Raw genomic sequence first — 17,151 nt, forward strand, 5'->3', positions numbered from 1 at the left:
TATTGCTACAGTTGCAGGTGTTTGAAGGAGGGGGAATTGCATTTTCCCTTACAGACTGAGTGCAGAAAAAAAGGAAATTTTCCAGGAACAGATTCACTGGTTGAGAGAATTTCATCTTCACAGAACAAATGGATAACAGCTGAGCATTATCCCTTCAAAATCAAAATTTTCTGATAATGTCCCTATACAGTTGGCCCTCCTTATCCACAGATTCAAGCATCCATCGCTTGGAAATATTCAAAGAAGTATAAATTCCAAATAGCAAAGCTTGATTTTGCCATTTTTTGATTAAGACTGACAGTCTCTTTCCTCTCACACGTGACAGTTCCTTTCCAGCTTTATCTAAACCTGCAAACTGGTTTATGTCTTGCTTCTGATCTGGTTTGAGAGGCAAATGCAAACCATAGATTGTCAATCTCGAAAACTGTCCAACTATGATTTGCCTCAAACCAGGAAAGGAGAAAGAGTAATCATGACTGTTGAAGAGAGGACAAACCACAAACGCCCAAATTGCAGGCATGCAATGTTACATCTGAACCATCTTTTTACTTTTTGCGTAGTTGGTTTCATCTCTGTTGTGACTGTTCAAAAGAATGTCATGAGTAACTGAGGTTATGTCATCCAAGAGTTGGGCTTAGTTTCCTACCTCCAGCATATCGGGGTAATAGATCTCTTCAAAAAACTTTACTAAGTGAAGAATGACTGTGTCACCCAAAAAAAGAACAACAGAATGTGAGCTGCTTGTGCCACGCTCAAGACTGCCATACTCGGTGAGGATACTAGTGCAATCCAAGTTAACTCTTATTCACTACAGGATCCAACACCTATGGCAGGATTGTTATAGATTAGACAACCACTTGCAAGATCTTAGATCTGAGATGTCCTCAAGCAAAGCAGAACCTGGGCTGACCAAGGGAAGCATTTTGTGTCAGTCTTGAATGGTTAGCTAACAGCACCATAATGAATTTGCTGTTTGGGGGGAAATGGCATACAGTGGACCCTTGTTATACGCTGGATTTTGGTTCCATGATCCCCCATGGATAACAAAATCCATGTATGTACAAATCCCATTAAATATAATGACAATGCAAATTGATGTCCCTTATAAAAATGGAAACTCAAGGTTTGATATTTGAAATTTATACTTTTTTTGTAACATTTTCAAACCATGGATGCTTGAATCCGTGTATAAAAAAAATCTGTGTATAAGAAGGGCCGACTGCATATTTGTGGAAAATGGGCTACCATCTTGCTGGTCTTTTGCCTTCCTGCCTGATTTGGTACCACTTGACCTGCTTGTCAATCCTCCAATTGAGGAGCGTAAAAGCTGGAACTCCTTTCCTGGGTCAGTTCCAAACGTCCCTTCTACCCATAAGGTTGCTTCTGAGATAACTCTGAGAAATATATTTCTGTATTTCAACCAAGCTTGGAAAAAATTATTTTTGGACTACAACTCCCAGAATCCTGCAGTCAGCATGGTTGGTGCTGTAGTTTAAAAAGAAAAGTCTGTTTTCGAAATGGTGTATTCAAGAGACTATACTCAACAAATCTCATCATAGCATTTGGATGTCCCTCATTAGCAAAGACCTCCTTGAACTGAACCTTTTTCTTTGTCCTTCTCGCTATTGTTGTCCTTGTAACATTTCCACATCTCACTTGGCTTCCTGGGACCTGCAACTGCTTTGAATGCCTGGTTGGAGGCCAGATGAGATTATGTCTACAAAGCACCTGATAATTCATTTTTAAACTTGGTATTACTGATCTAGTTCCCCTCATCACATCCAAAATATCAGCTCTCTGGATAACCATTAAACAGGTTGAAAAACTCTTGCACTGTTTCACTACCATCTTGTCTTTCTTAAGTATATTTTAAGAAACCAATAATAGAATTTTGGGAAGTTACATTTTTGTAATTCCCAAGATCCCATAGTCAGCATGGGCAATTGTAAAGCTGGCTGAGGTATTTTGAAATTCGTAGTTTCTAGGCTCCAGACTCCAAAGTTTAACAGATTACTTTTTTTAAAAAAAGCATCAACTACAGTATTTGTGAGCAAGACAACATGAGCCCACTTTGTTGTTCGTAATGGTGATTGTATGTAAGTAATGATAAAACCAAAGATGAGGATGGTTCTGATGAACCCCTGGAGATGTGGGGTGGTGGTGGAGACAAAACGGCCAAATCTATATGTCTCTTGTGCCCACACTAAGAGGTGCCTTTGAATGGGATCCCCATTTTACAGAAGACAAAAGTATCCATCATCTGTGCCCTTGTTTCCAAGCCAGCTGTGTTTATCCCTTAATGAATCGACACCGCCATTAAATGGATTCCACGTCCTTTCAAGGGGCCCCAGTGGAATTGTGATGCTTCTGTGGTTAGCAAAGAGACTTCTGGGCTTCCCAGCCACCGACGGGAAATGGCTTTGGCTGCCAGCAAAGGAGAACTGGCCACTTGCCAAACCCCTTTTTCTGTGCCAGGAACTCTTTCAGCTCAGCCATGGACAAGGATGCTGGCAGAGAAACACGGACAGATTGCAAGAGAACAGCAGAGGGGTGGAAAAAAGGGCTGTCATAGTTGGTGCTTCCTATGTAAGGAAAAGGCGATGCATCAATACGCCCCCAGGCTAGCCATTTCTAGATTCACATAGGTGCTTAAGAACATGTGTAAACAAGGCCATTAAACGGTTTAAAGCAACTGAACTATCATGGCTGCCAACCAAGGAACCTTAGTTCTGCAAAGAACCTGGCAAGGTTGCCAAGGAAGCGTGAAATATTTTAGCAATCAATTCCATGCCTCGGATTTGTAATCTGGAACATCACAGAATAAAACAAGTTGAATAAAACATTTTGAGTTTTGTTTTCTGTTGAACATTCTCCCTTTCATGGAGCAAAATCCAGATGATCCTTTCACCCTCTTTAACAGAAACTTGCCACCACGTCTTGCCCCTTGTTTTGCAAAATCCTCAGGGCTCTAGTTACTTACTTGTCCAAACCCATCCAGGCCAAGTTTTAACAAGCAAAGAAGGGGTTTAGGCTGCATCCACAAATGCAGTCTGACACCACTTTAACTGCCATGGCTCAATCATGGAGAATTCTGGGATTTGTAGTTTTGTGAGCTAGTCAGCCTCCTGTGCCACAACAAACTACAAATCCCAGAATTCCAAAGCATTGAAAGTGGTGTCAACCTGGATTATTTTTGCAGTGTGGATGCAGTCTAAGGGTGTATCTACATTGCACTTATAGCAGTTTGGTACCACCGCAACTATTATGGCACCATCATAGAGAATCCTGGCATTTGTAATTTGGTGAGGTGGAGAGAATTCAAAATATTTCACCAGTCAACAAATCCCAGTATTTCATAGGATGATAATATAGGATGGATACATCCTAAGGCTCACTCAGAATTCTCATCTCCTGCCCAAAAAAGTCTGGAGAATTCTTTATGGGAACTCAGAATAATCCAGTTTCAATGCAATTTGAGCATGCCATACAAAGCTAAACACACATTTCAAGACTATTGAAGGTAGTCTGGTATTCAAGATCTATTATTATTATTATTATTATTATTATTATTATTATTATTATTGCTATTCTTCTAGAGCAAGCTATTGCACCAACCTGTGCTTATGACTGCTCACCGAACGAACAGGTAATACTACTTTTGGGGCTGTCAAAAATTGTCTCATTCCAGGGGGAGACACATGCTTAATCTAATTCTAAATCAGGTCCAGGCTACCAAGTGACTCAGGCCAAATTCTGGATGACAAACCAAGCATAACAAGCCCACAATATGTGCATCAGTCCTGTATCATATTCTACATGAAAAAGAGTGTGCAGGATAGGGGACTGAAAGCTACCCTCTCAAATGAGCCAGTACCAGATGTGAAAATATTTCTGTGACTTGCTGTTGAAACGGTGGCAAAAAAGTGAAGACAATTATGTATTACTTATTGTATACGTCTTTTCTTGGTTTGCTGCTGAATTCAGGTAGACTGTCAACTATGTGTGGCTTTGGGAAGGCATTTCTAAAGTAAGAATTTTGTATTCAAATTAACCCCTGGTCCTAGCTTTGTGAAGATATAGAAACACATATAATTTAATCTATGATGAACCAAGAGCACCAGTTCAGACTAGAAGCTACACCAAGTAATACTAAGATATAATGTGTTTGAATCTATTTAAAACTGTATTTGCTCTGGGTTTTTCATCACTATTTCATCAGGCCTAATCTGCACTGCAGAAGTTTAGTGATTAGTTTTGTGAGATATTTCACCTTTTCTGTCGGAGAGCTTCCAATGCCATCACACACTCCAAATCCCAGAATTCCATAGGATGGAGACATGATGGTTAAAGCAGTTTCAAACTGCATTATTTTTGCAGTGCAAATTAGACCACAATCTGAAGCTGCCTCTGCACTGCAGAAATAATGCAGTTTGACACCACTTCAAATGCCATGCCTCAATGTTACAGAAATCTGGCATTTGTAGTTTACTGTGGCAAACAATCTGTAGTTAGGGGAGCACCCTACATGTATTCTGGAGGAGTGTAGCCCAAATGACAGCCAGCTTGGCATAGTAATTTAAGTGTTGGACTACAACTCTGGAGACCAGGGTTCGAATCCCAGCTTCGACATGGAAACCCACTGGGTAAATTTGGGCAAATCACATGCTCTCAGCCTCAGGAGAAGGCAAATGCAAACCTCCTCTGAACAAATCATGCCAAGAAAACCCTATGATAGATCACCTTAGGTTTGCCATAAGCTGGAAATGATTTGAAGGCACACAACAGCAAATAGCCCACATACAGGTATGTCACCAGAATGAACACTGGGCCTAAGTAGTGAAGGCTTGCTTATGTATATAGAGCAGATATATGGCAAAATAAATGATCCCATACCCTTCAACTACTCCTATTTGGGAGGGAATATCCAAATTAATCCTTTGCTTTCCCAGTTTCTCAGCTGCTTTCAAAATGTCCCAGTATCGGTCTCCTCCTCCCACTTTTCCCCTTTATCCTCAGCTTTGATAGCTGCAAACTGAATTCAAAGTTCAAATAGGTTTCACTCAACTCATTGGAGGAGAGACAAGAAGAAGGGCAGAGTCTCGTCCTACCCAGTAGGCTGAAGCAGAAACAGCCTACTTTAAATTGTGCAGTTTTTCTCATTAATAACTTTTGCCATCTTGACCACACTCATATGTTGCTTGGCCACACGCGTCCTGGTTTTCATCTGTGAAATGTGGAAAGGTCTGCATGATGCAGTGGTTTGAGCATTGGACTATGACTCTGGAGACCAGGGTTTCAAATCCCAGCTTGGCCATGCAACCTCACTGCGTGAACCTGGGCAAGTCACACTCTCTTGGCCTCAGAGGATGACAATGGCAAACCCACTCTGAAGAAACATGGCAACAAAACTCTATGATAGGCTCACCTTAGGGTAGCCATAGATCAGAAACGACTTGAAGGCATGCAACAACAACAACATGCTCAGTACATTCCTCTTCCCTTTTCCAGAAGGCAATGAAAAGAATACTGGTTAACAGCTTCGTGGTCTGCAGATTTGTTTCTGCTCCTTCATAGCTAATTAAATATCTTTGCCCAGAGGGGCTGAGTTAATGAGAGCTGAGTGTGCTGGCTCCCTAGAGGGATTTGGGTTACATTTTTCCTTTGGATTTCATTTTTTTAACACACACACACCAATGCCATTCAATTCTATATGGCAAGACAAGGTTAAGATTTAGTAATGGTAGTGTCCAGTCTCATGTCAAGTCTCAGTAGTGTACCTTCAAGACTCAAGTTGCATCTCAAGTCTTTGCAAGATACTTTCAAGTCTTAGGTTGTGTCTCTCAAGTCTGAGAGCCAACTTTAACAGACAAAAAGGAGTCAGTGTGTGTTTCTTGGAGGGAACAGCAAGCTTTAGAGGCCTTCTGCCTCAAGCCCATTGCCTGTTCCCTTCCGAGAAATAGCCCCTGCACTTTGAGAGCAGGTCTTGCTTGCTGCTCAAAGTTAATGGCACCAGCAAGTCAGTCACTAAAAATACACAAGCCTCAAGTCAAGTCGAGTCAGTGTGTCATTTTTGCCAAGTCAAGTCCAAGTCAAGTCATTGAAGTGACTTGACTCCAGCTTACATCCAAATCCATTGATTCGAGTCTACATCACTGGTAGTGTCTTCTGTAACAACAAACTTTTTGAGATGACAGCAGTAACTATTATTATTCTTTTTCAGTTCAGTTATTTCTTAACTAAGCTGGAAAAGGTCAGGTGACTCTCCTCCCCCTCTTTGCCCTCTCTGAACATCAATACAGCAGTACTACTTCTACATACAGGCATAGCTCACAACATTGTTAATGGGAAAAACCATTTTCTCCTTACCCAGCTACTACAAGGAATGGAGATATGCTCAGTTAGAACAGAGAAGCCTGAAAAGAGTAGCAGATGGTGCTGCCATCTCAACAATTAAAAATGTCCCAGCACTTTGACCCTGCAAGTTTTGGTTGCATTACACCACTGGTTGTTATCCATTTTATTCCTCACAGGTAGCATGTGAAGAGCAGAAAGTAGATCTCTAGGTGATTGGTTTTGGAGACAGGCATGGATTTCTGATGCTTACTCCCTATTGTTTGACAGTAATAGCAGCAAAATTACTCCCTACTCCAGTCATAAATACATTTTCCCAAGAAAGCTTGCATCATTGACAGTGGGCCCTTAGTATCCACTGTGGTTTGGTTCCAGGAATCCCCATGGATACCAAAATCTGTGGATGCTCAAATCCCATTAAATACAATGACATAGTAAAATGGTTTCCTTTATATAAAATGGCAAAATCAAAGTTTTGGAATATAGTCAGCCCCTCATATATACAGATTTTTTTAATCCACAGATTCAAGCATCCACAGATAGATAGATGGATAGGCCCAGACTGGTGCTTTGCGCTGGCCTGAACACGTAGTAGGGTTGCCCGGGGGCGGAGCGACCGCACACCCCGAAACCCTACTACGTGGCGGTGGCATAACAATGGTGGTGCCCTGTGTACATGGGCGCCGCCATTGTGATGTAAGCACCACACGTTGTCCGCATGGCGCCACACGTCACATCATGAGTGTGCCAATGACACACGATGTCACTGCAGCGTCGCACAAAGAACCCGGTAATGGCAGCACGCCATTTGGGAGCTGCGCCGTCCCTAAGGAGCAAAAATGGGCACCGGCAGACCGCTGTTTCTTGGCGGTCTGTCCCATGCCATAGATAGATAGATAGATAGATAGATAGATAGATAGATAGATATTCAAACTGCAGATGTTTGAATCAGTGGATAAAAAAATCTGTGGATATGAAGGACTAACTATATTAAATTTTAATACATAAAAAGAACTCCAGATTCTCTCATTTGAAACACATGTCTTTTGCAGAAGACTGTGACTGATAGATCTTGGGCTCCTAGTAATCCATTCACCTGGCAAAAGATCCTCTAAGTCTGAATTCTGAATATCCCTGCCACAGAGAACAGCAGCAGTGATGTAGTGACAGTTACACTTAAACTGTACAGGAGTAAAACCCTATTTGGGCCAAGCACTGTCTTTCTCTAACCTACCCCACAGGCTTGTTGTTCTGAAAATAGAAGTGTAGAAGTGCATTTGATAGCACACTGTACTACCAGCAGGAAACCTAAGGTAAAAATCTAATAAATGCAGACAAGAGCAACTGAGAACTTTGGTACGTTCCATGCACCCGACAACTAGGGGTTTTTTTTCTTTTAAACTCTTTTTAACAATGAATAAGGTTGCTCTGCTAGTTTGATTGTTATTTTGAAAGTTGTAATTTTTCTGGACTTCCAATCTTTATTGGAGAAAGGGGAGAGAGGATGGTTTAAGAACACCTGCTCTAGTTCCTCTGAACATGTGCAGAACATATTGCTTTTAAAGGCAAATTGCATCATAAAAGATTCAGTGAACAAAGAAGCATCACCCCTTTACATCCTTCAGTCCTGGAAACTGACCAAAGACGTGAAGTTCTGACCAGTTGGCAGCTCTAGTAGGGAGCTATGGATCAAGCTCAGCAGAAGGCAAAACTGCAGTGCTATGGGGCAGGGAATGTTTTAGACAGAGGGGTGGGATTGGCATTGCCGCAAATGATCTTTGTTATTCCAGGCCTGCCCTATTGATAAGGTAGGACTAAAGGACAGTTAACAAAAGGACAAAATTTGGGGCAAAATATTGATAGGGAATATATAGGATGTGGCATAGTGGCTGCCCCAGCCCCCTGCCAGGGGTACATCTGGCACCATCAGAGCGGGGCCTGCATTTCGGATGTCACAGCACGCACGCTCCCAGCCTGGATAAAAATAGGTTTGCTCTCAGGGGAGTCACGCAATTGCATAATGGGGGCTGCAGTTCCAGAAATAACCCCCCCTTCCTCTATTGGGGCAGCAATGAAAGAAGGAGGTACAGATATGCGTGTTGCAATTTGGCTGGGGTGACCTAGATTTCCCCTAGCTTAAGCCTAGAAGGGCATTAGAGACAGAAAAAGAGAGAGAGAGAGATGGAGAGGGAGAGAAAGAGTTTTTAAGTTTTCTTCTCTCCAAGCCAGAAATCTCAGCACTGCCAGATTGAGAAGGTGCCCCTGGCACCCAGGAGTCCTTCATGCCTTGCACCGGAGAGACACTGCTTTTGTCAACCCTTTTAATAGCACCCTTAGCACAGAAGGCCCTTTGTAAGCCTTACTATTACCCCTCTCACAGCAGCCCCCACATGGAAATGTGCTACTAATAGCCACATTTTACAGAGGGAGGAACTGAGGCCATGAAAGAGTTGTGTTGCTTGAGGCTGGGGAAGAGGGGCTGAATATTCATCCATCCATCCATCCCTTGCTGCAATTTTTCACTGCAGTACAGCCATCAGGACAGGACTTTGGGGCAGACATCCAAGTCCCACTCATCACAATGAGCATGAGGGTCCTCAAACATAGAAGGGCAAGCTTGCCATATTTTGAAGGAAGAGAATGATGCATTTTATCACTTGAAGGTTTGGGTGTATCAGTCTCTGTAGGTGCCCGGAGATCATGAAAGCCCTTCTACAATTGCTTGACTGGTTGTGGGTCAGCACAAATAGCAGATGCTGGGGGAAGAGGGCAACCTGCCCCCTGGCTATTTACCCCACCTGCCCCCTTTTCCCACATCCGAGTTCCAGTGGCAGCAATACTTGCTTATTGCAAAACCTCCTGAAGTGTGTGACCTTCGTTCTCTGAACCAATCACTTTCTCTACTCACCCCCTAACAAAGACCCCTAACAAGTCAAGGAGGCAGAGCAGCTGCCAGCCTACAAAGCTGCACCCAGCTTGGCATGGGCACATGCATTATTCTCTTCACATGACATAACACTGGCAGTGCTGCATTGCAGTATTTGTTTGAGGGGCAGCCAGCAGGCACCAAGTGACGTGGTGAGAAAAGAGCAAGGAGGTGCTGGAGGGCAGAGTCATAGTGGTTGCTGTTTTTGTTGTGTGCCTTCAAGTCATTTCCGACTTCTGGTGACCCTAAGGTGGATCTATAATAGGGTGGCTTATTTGCCATTGCCTCCCTCTGAGGCTGAGAGCCTGTGACTTGCCCAAGGTCATCCAGTGGGTTTCATGGCCATGCAGGGAATCGAACCCTGGTCTCCAGAGTTGTAGTCCAACACTCAAACCACTATGCCATGCCAGCTGGGCACCTGCTAATTTAAACTATCTCACACAGAGGCAGTGCAGAACATTCCACTGATCTCCATATTAAAGTAACAGTGACCTGCCAGTGCTGCTATAGCCAGAAGGAGGGTAGCATCTTCTCCTTTGCCCCAGGGTTATTCCTGCCAACAAGGCCAGAAAGGCATAAACCATAAATAATTCTTACTTAATAAAACTATAAATCATACACATAGGTGCATGTTCATCCTTCATTGACCTCATCCTCAAGGGCTGAGTCATAGATATAAGGCAAACACCTCAGGCTCTGTTAAAATGGTCACCAGGATGACACAATTAATGACCTTTAGTGCTGTTGGCATGTGTGCCAGTCCTATTTACATTGCAATAGGGAACCTCCAGCTCTGTGGTCCAGTTTGGGATTTCTAGTTTCCTCAGGCGGCCATTGTCCATCTCCATGACATCACTAGTTGGCAGTTTTCCAGCTTTTGTATAGTTCCCTCATCTCTGTTGTTGCTGTTGCTGTTATATACTTTCCAGTTGACTTTAGATGATCCTATTATTGGTTTCCTTGGCAAAATTTATTCAGAGGAAGAGACAGTGTGAGGTGCCCAAGGTCACCCAGTGGATTTCCATGGCTGGGCAGGACTTTGAACCCTAGTCATCCTGAATCAATTCTTCCATCCTGCCTCATTCATCTCGTCCCATCCATCTATCCATGGATGGTTTGAGTTCGGATTCAAAGCACTGGTGAAGAATGGTTTCCTTCACTATAGGAAAATTAAACTGTGCCTCCTAAGGCTTAGGCTGCGGCCACACCTCACCTTTAATGTGGTTTGACACCACTTTAGCTGCCATGGCTCAATGCTAGGAAATTATGGGATTTGTAGTTTTGTAATCTATTTAGCATTCTCTGTCATAGAGCTCTGGTGTCATAATAAACTACAAATCCCAGGATTCAATAGGATAGAGCCATGATGGTTAAAATGGTGTCAAACTATATAAATTCTTCTGTGTGGCAACAGCCCTAGTTAATGTCCATAAATTCATCTATACAGGTAAGGTTTGGTGCAACATTTATCCTTTGGCCATGCCCATCACTGAAATGAAGCCCAGGAGAACTTTGTCTATTTACATTTATATTGACATTTGTCATCATGTTTAATAATGCACGGCCAACGTACAGACCTGCAGAGATTGTACTGCAGATCCCATCAGCCCAAGGCAGCCTGTACATACATTGATTCAGAGGACTATAAAGATTAATATTCAGTTAAAACTAGAACTTTATGTAATGGGACCCATGAATGTACAGTTGAGAAAGAGTCATGGAAGATTAGTTCAATATATGATCATGACAGCAAGACTGTAGAATGCACAAGGATGGAAGATGTCACCACTACCCACTATGGAGGAATGGTTGCTGAAATTAGCAGATTTAGCAGAAATTGACAAGTTGTTTAGGTTGATTAGAAAAAGGTCATTAGTGACATTTCTCCGATTCAAAACCTCTGAGACGTTTTGCAAAATAAAGTAAAAGAAAATGATTTGATAACCTTTGGATTTGATGATTAGAACAAATAAGCCACTGAAAGAAAAGAATATGCTGTAATTTGATGGAGAGGTATGAACAGCCTTATGTATCTTAACACCTTTTCCTGATGAAGAAGCTACTGGAGCTTGCAAAGCTTGCATAATGTATTTCGTGCATTTTGGTTGGTCAAATAAAGGTATTAATGTTTTGTGGCTTTTGGATGTTATTGTACTGTGTTATATGTATCTATACTTGCTAAAAGTCACTTTTTTCTTCTCCTTTTCTTTTTTCTCCTTTTCTTAATTTCTGTCTTAATGTCTTCAAACTTTTTAAATTATTGTTTTTTGCAGGTAAAAACTGGAACACACATGGGCAAGGAACATCAATGTGTGATCCAGATAGCAAACACTATTAATGAGGAACAACACACAAATGAGATGAGGCGGTGGCAGTTTGCTTTTGCCTGAGTTTACAGGGAAGGGCAAGATTCTGTCCTCTCCCTCCTGCTGTATTCATTGACTGCAAATGACTTTTGCACTTTGAACTCAGTTTGCAGCAATGAAGTAACTTGAGGACAAAGCGGGAAAGTGGGAAAAGGAACAAGAAACTGGGACATTTTAAAAGCAGCTGAAAAAGTGAGATGACAGAGGATTAATTGGGACTGTCCTCTACTTTTTTTATTATTATTATTAGGTATTTTTTACAATTTATTCTACAAATGGAACTGAACAGTACAAAAACTATTATTTATTTATTTAAAGATATGATGGTAAGGTAATAAATGCTGCTGCACAGAAGAATAAAAACATGATGGTAAGGACTGCACTACGCCCCCAGAGCAAAGTAAGTTAATAAAGGCCCAAACTAGTATATTGGGCTGTACTACTTTACTCTGCATACAAAAGTATCACTTTAAAACAATCTCTATCAGAGCAAAACTAGCACATAAAGGTACAAGATAGCAGGCAACCTTCTTCTCTACTCACTTTCTAGTTGCAAGAAAGTATAATGTTGTTTTAACACTTATTCAACAGATTTTTTTAAAAACAGGACTGAATGGCTTAATCTGGGGTACTCTAATCTGAATGAGAATCCCAATATATTGAAAGATACAAAAATGGTCCATGTTCACAGGACTGTTTGTCAGTTCAGAATCAGAATCAAGGGCCTTCCACAATACCCAAACACCTCAAATAAGTAAACATACGTCCATAAGAAGCAGAACATTTGCACTGAGTAGCTGTCTTCCCTCTTATTTTTAGCAACAACAACAAAAAAAAAACCCAAACATATCCAGCACAGTTTATATCTTTGAAATACCACCATTTTTGTCTGTTAAACAATTATACATGACAGGTGGCAGAAAGTCAGGGACATTGCTTGTAACTTTCCATGTGACAACGTTGTAAAATGCCTACTGAGCAATTCCAGCTCTCTCTGAATTCTGCAACAAAAAGTAAATGAGGAAACTAAAATGTGCCATCTGCTTGGATGAGGGTTTACAACACACTGAAGCATGAAAAGTAATTTCCCCCTGCATTTTCAGATGAAACAGTACATTTCATTCTACCACTCCATCCTGGTGCATGTGTGGCTTCAGCCTCAGATAAATGTATCTGACACACGTCAGGTTTTGTAAAGTGCTCTATAAAATGCTAGATTATTGCTGTTGTCAGGGGGAGCAAAACAAGCCTGTTGAACTTATAAACAGGGGGAGGATTCATTTTCCAGCTCCCATCTCTACTTGTTGTTGTGGGCCTTCAAGTTGTTTCCAGCTTATGGCGACCCTAAGGCAAACCTATTATGGAGTTTTCTTGGCACACGGGGTTCACCATTGCCATACTCTGAGGCTGAGAGAGTGTGACTTGCCCAAGATCACTCAGTGAGTTTCCAAGGCTGAACCAGGATTCAAACTCGGGTCTTCAGAGTTATTATCCAGTACTCAAACCACTACACCACATTGGATCCCCACATCTCTGCAGAAAAAAACATAACAATCTAAGATATTCATTGCTAAGAGAAAGAAGTAATAGATGACTTGAAGTTCTGATGGTGAGCAAAAATTATTCTGAAGAGAATATAAACATACCTTCTAATAGTCCTAATTAATTCTCTGTCCTCCCATTTCAGCTACTTTTAAAATGTCCCAGTTTCTCTCCTCCCACTTTCCTCCTTTGCCCTCAGTTTCCTTCAATTGCTGCAAACTACCTTCTATGCACAAAATTAGTTTGCACTCAATATTGGGGAGAGGAGAGTTGGGGCTCTGTAGATTCAGGGAAAAACAGACTGCTTCAGCTTCCCATGCCTTATGTGTTATTCCTCAAAAATAACTTCTACCATTTTGACCACACACTGCTGTTGCTTGGCCACATGTACTGGTTTTCATCTGCAAAATGAAATGGCGGCTGGTCATCAGGAAACTTAACAGAGGAATGCTGTATGGCACTGAAAGCAGAGTCCTAAGACCTTGTCAGCAATTTAACAAGTAAATAATTTAAAAGGCCAGGCAGACTTAGAATCATAGAATCACAGCTCCCTAATAACTATGCTGATTTCAGTCACTGGGTAGCTTCTAGACTGACAAGGGGTAAACTAGATGCCCTAACTAACTCTGTATAGAATCATAGAATTGTAGAGTTGGAAGAGACCACAAGATTACAGCTGCTAAAATTCCTCCTCTTAAAGGGCCAAAAACCTGAAATTAATAGTCAACCAAAGCTCAGCCATATTAATAATAATAATAATAATTTGTTTTATTTATATATCGCTATTCCAAAGATCATAGCGGTGAACAGCAAGTAAGCTAATTAGCAATTAGCTAATTGTTGGTAGGATTGAAGCCAGTAGAGACTAGAAATGGTTCTTGCTAGTCTTACACTGGTGCAGCTGTAAGACTGTTAGGAACTGCTATTACCACCATGAAATGCATCATTTTCTGTTACATTTGTGCAACATGGACTGACCACTGCTGATGAAATGAATGTCCTATTCTTGATTATTGGAACTATCTCTGAGCAGATATTGAAATCATGGGACTTTTTCTCTTATACATGTGGGCATATAGCCTTCTGTATCATCACTATGGTGAGCCAGTGTGACGTCGTGGTTTATGTGTTGGATTGCAACTCTGGAGACTAGGGTTACGAATCCCAGCTCAACCATGAAAATCCACCTTGCGCAAGTCACACTCTCTCAGCCTCAGGATAACAATGGTAAACCTCCTCTGAAGAAGCTTGCCAAGACAAACCCATGACAGGGCCACCCTAGGTCAGAAATGACTTGAAGGCGCACAACTATCATCACTATGCAAGTTTAGAAATCTTTGATCTGTGCTAATAAAGTTGTTCTGTTTTGCTCTCTTTACAGACTGCAAGGCTTTTCTATTCCGGAGGGAAGGGAAACTCTTTGACCAAAGAAATGTAGTTTTTCCCACAGATTCAGGGTTCGGCCTGCAGTCTGCATTAAGTCAGGGTTGATGCAGTAGAGCTGATGTCTCAGTTCTCCCCTCCTTCTAACAGCACAAGTCCCCAAGGCTGCTTCTGGAGGAAGCAGGCGCTTTCCTCTTCACCCTTTCTGGCCTTTGCTGACACTGCGGCTATTTCTCTCTGCCTTTACTGAATGAAACCAGGTTGCTGCTGCTGCTTGTGGCAGTTTTATGAATGCAGCTGCTTGCACTGGAGACAGGAGGAGAAGCCTGAAGAAACAGCACCCCTCTCTGCAGAACCGCACACTGGTGCTCCTCATTCCCAAACCTGACACTTTTTGAGACTTCGCTTCCTTCCCTCCCTTCCCAGTTCTAAAACCCCATTGCTAGATGCTTAAGCAATCGTGAGCTGAAAAGGAGGGCACAGAAGCACAAGGAAAGCCAGGCACACTGCCAAGCTTTCTGATACTGCGTGAATTGCCAGTTAGTACTGCATCACCATTTCCCTGCATTACTCTCCTGCAGCACTGGCAGGGCGGGGGTGGCAGTGGGAGAAGGAGAGGAAGGCAAGAGAGAGATGATGGAAGGAGAAGAGGCAGAAAGCAATGATGCTGCAATCACTGCAGTGATTTCTTTCTTTTCCTCTGCTGCAGAGACTATAAAAGGTACATTCTTGCAGCGGTCACCCTTCAGTCACATTGGTGGGCTTAAAAGTAACGCACATCCAGAGTGCATGCAACCAAGGTTTGCACTTTCAAAGTCGTCGGTCGACTTATGGTGACCCCATTGATTTCATAGGGTTTTCTTAGGCAAGGATTGCCCTTTTGCCAGTTCCTTCCTCTGAAATATAGCCTACAGCATCTGGTATTCATTGGCAGTCGCTCATTCAAGTACTAGTCAGGGCTGACCCTGCTTAGCTTCCAAAATCAGATAGGATCTGGGGCCTTTAAAGTGTTTAGGCCACTGCAACACACACACACACACACACACACACACACACACACACTTAGGCATCTTCTGAAACAGCTTATGAACACGGGCTAGCTATTGGGGGCCCCTGACAGGATATCCCAGTCATCACCTAAGCAAAACAGAACATGGAGTTAATGTCTGTCATAATTATCCCTCGGGTAAGTTAACAGCCTCCGAGAAATCATTTCAACCCTTCCCCTAAGCATTCAAGCCTTTGCTCCTCTAGAACGCACAAGAAAACCTCCAGCTGTTGTTGGACTGCAATTCCCAGCAGCACAGCCATGGTGAGAAGTGCTGGGAGTTACAGTTCATCAGCTGGAGAACCCCACCAAGTTCTCCTCTGCAATAGCATCCTCAATATGCTGGCTGGTCCATGAATCCCAGGAAGGGTTGGGTGAAAACCGGTCTTGCTACATGATCTCTTCCCCGTTTAGCTACAACTTTCTGGGAATAAAGTGTTAATACTCTCGTTTCCAAATGTTCACAGGCCAATACACAGCTTTGACCCAGCGGATGGGAATCCATCATGCCAACCATTACTGAACCGCAACTCTGTACGATGCTATCTTATTAAGCACATTATCAGCATTAGTGTGAGTTAGCTCTATGTCTCAGGCTTCGTCCCAGAAGGCCCCACGTCATTCAGCTTCTTTTTTACCAGCTTTATGGAGCGCCTGCCTTCTTGTTCTTCCATGAGAATCTACAATTAGTCCTTTTAGGGTGAAAGCATCTGCTCCAAGGTTAGCCCTTTTCCTCATATCAAGGGTGAATATGAAGTGGCTCTCCGGATGTTGGAATGCAAGTCTCAACAGCCTTAACCAGCATGGCCAATGGTAAAGAATGAGAGTTGAGGTTCAATAGCATCTGAAGGACTGCATGATTCCCACCCCTGCCTTTCATGATCAGAAATTTCTCACACTCTTACAAGATCTTCCTTCATGGCCCAGGAGTCCTGGATTCTTAGCCTTTCTCCTATGCAAGAAGACAGTAGTTTGAAACAAAATATACTGACAGGTATAAACATTTGAAATAACAGGACTATGGATTCACTAAACCAAACAACACAGAGACAGCAGGGAGGGACTACAGCTCAGGGACCCTTCACACTACAAAATTATAGCACTCGATTCCACTTTAACTGCTATGGACCTAACTGGATCATAGGATTGACAGTTTAAGGAGTAGCACTTATAATTCTCAGACAGAGAGCTCTAGTGCCTTCCCAAACCATACATCCCAGGATTCCATAAGATGAAGCCAAGGCAGTTAAAAGTGGAATAATTCTCTAGTGTGAATAGGACCTAGTTTCAATCTGCCAGCATCTGCAAGCTATACTGGGAAAAACTGTGTAACCCCAGAGAACTGCTGCTTGTCAAAACAGAGAAAATGGTAGGCAGACTTCAGGCTTGTTGTTTTGTTACAGAAACACTTGAGTTCATAATCTGAAATTACATCTAAGTAGTAGCTAAGGAGGTAGATATGTAGCATGAGCACATACTTAGCTCGTGAATCTGTTTTCAGTAACAGCTGGAATAGCAAACAAATCTTACTCCTG

This window comes from Sceloporus occidentalis, unplaced genomic scaffold (genome assembly GCF_023333645.1).
Source record: "Sceloporus occidentalis isolate IW3139 unplaced genomic scaffold, rSceOcc1.0.p SCAF_14, whole genome shotgun sequence".
In the NCBI taxonomy this organism is placed as follows: Eukaryota; Metazoa; Chordata; class Lepidosauria; order Squamata; family Phrynosomatidae; genus Sceloporus; species Sceloporus occidentalis.